Source organism: Buceros rhinoceros, unplaced genomic scaffold, assembly GCF_000710305.1.
Source record: "Buceros rhinoceros silvestris isolate BGI_N320 unplaced genomic scaffold, ASM71030v1 scaffold21002, whole genome shotgun sequence".
NCBI lineage: Eukaryota > Metazoa > Chordata > Aves > Bucerotiformes > Bucerotidae > Buceros > Buceros rhinoceros.
The window spans coordinates 6195-8433 of NW_010397399.1; positions in this window are offsets into that span (position 1 = coordinate 6195).

Genomic DNA, 2239 nt, shown 5'->3' on the forward strand with positions numbered 1-2239 from the left:
GCTTTTAGGGTCTCGCTGTGAATTGCACACCCGGTTGGCAGCAGGTCAGTCCCAGCGGGGGCTGAACACCCTTGCAGGAGGCATCAGGGCGCACTGGAGGGGCTCCAAGGTGGCCCATGGGCATCGAAGGATGCTGACGTCACACAGGCATGTTCTGTGCACAGAAAATGTCACCTGCTGCTTTCACTCGAGATGCTCCAGGACAAGAGCACCCAAACCCAGCTCTCCCGAGCTGGGACCCAGCGCTTGGCTACTGCTGCCAGCCCCCGAGGATGGGAACTTTCCTTGCAAGGAAAACTCTCTTACAAGGAAAACTACCCAAAATCAGCCTGTTCCCATCTGTCTCCGGTACGTGGGGAGTCCTAGAGGCCATGGAGAAGAGGATGGGCCTGCTGAATTTCCATGGCAACGCCAGGGAACAACTCCATCCATGGAGAAACCTCCCCGAGAGCCATCCTGAGGCTTTGGGGAGAGAAAGCCCCTGCCAGGGGAGAGTCTGGCGATGGGCATGGCCAGGGCACGGCCAGGGCACTTGCTCCTCTCTGGCATTACTTTTTACACAAAGAGAAAAAACCAACCCACTCACAAATGGCGATTTAAGAGCAGAAAAAGTAGCAGCTTTTGCAACGGAGCTTGCAATAAAAAATGAGTGTGTAAACCTGAACCAACCCCAACCCCCCCAAGAAAAGTAGGCAGAGCCCAAAAGGGAATGGGGGGCAGCTGCTGAGGAAAGGGGCCCCCTGTTTCCTCTAAATCCCAGCTGGGGAGTGTGGGGGGGAAGGTTTAAAAGGCTAAAGAGGAAAAGACAGCACCAGGTTCCTCCAGGCCAAGCACATCCCTGGAGCATGGGGAGCTGAGGGCTGCTCAGTGTAGGAGGGACTGAGCGCCCAGGATTGTGTGTTAAGGTCCCCATGGTCACTGAATGTCATTAACAGCCACTTGCCGTGGCCCCGTTACCCACAGTGGGACTGGTGGGAGCACTTGCCACTCTCAGGGGTGGGATGATGCAGTCGCTGAGGATTTTAATGCCCCCAGAAGTATGGATTTTGAAGCTCTGCACTTCAGGGAAGCTCTGCCCATCATTTCAGCCTTGGAGAAGCCCCAAAAGCTTGGAAAAATGTTGGAGGAACCATGGCCACCTAAAGAGCACCCGCGCCAGCCTGACCCCCCAGGGACCTAGAGGGGGGTTGTAGGTTCGGGAGCTGGAGCCACAGTCCCAAGGGGTTTCAGTGTCACCACTGTGAAGAGGAGGAGGGAGAAGGGGTGCCCGGGCCACCGAGCTGCCCCCACTGCCCAGTTTCCCTGAGAGATGGCACCAGCTTCCAAAGCTCTCCTTGATTTGCTCTGGATTAAAAGAAGAGCTTTAGGAGATCAGCCCTAAATCCAGCCTCACGCTGCTCCCGGCACAAAAGGCAAGTGGTAACAGCTTGTGCAGCTCCAGCCTGCTGCACCATGCCGGCTGCAAGGGCTTTCTGGGGAGGGGACGGGGGTCTCGTCCCCAGTGTCTCCAGGATGCTCTGGGGTCGTGGTGCATCCTCCGCCCATCCCATCTCCATCGCACCTCGCTTCCCCAGCCATAAGCCAGACATGCAGGGGAGCCGGGCTCTGGAGCCATTCCAGGGCATGCGGTGGGTCAGATGGCCCCATCCTTGTCCCCATCCTGTCCCTCTCCTCGCAGCTGGGACCAGAAGGACCCAATCCCTTGGGAAGTGGCCTGAAAAGCCTGAGCAATCACCCGCCACCCGGTGCTGTACTCTCAGGGCGGGGGCCTTTGTTTGACTTTCTCCTGCTCTGGCACGCAGGTGGCCGGGCTGGGTGGGGACCTGTTTGCTCTAAGAAGCCATTTTGGGCAGCTGTTTCCCTCTCCTCTCCTTTCCCTTGCTGCATTTCCCTTGAAAAGGAGAGCTGGAGGGGCAGCCCCAGATACACACTGATGCTCACAGGGAGCGCTGACCCACACAGCACTCCAAAAACCTTCTCATTCCCCTCCCGAGCTGATCGGGGCTCTGCTGGGAATTGCATCAGCCCCAGCAAATGTCCCCCGGCTTGTGAGCGCTGCCGGCAGTGAGCACGGCCCCGCTCCCACAGGCTTCGCACCAGAGCTGGCCCGTGGCAAAGCCGCACCAAGGCAGCCTGACGCTCATCCCACCACCCAGGCAAGAGGGGAAGCCGTGAGGGATTGGGTCTGGGAACACTTGAGACAGCTGCCATAAAGTTCCCCAAGCCGAGCAGGACCCTG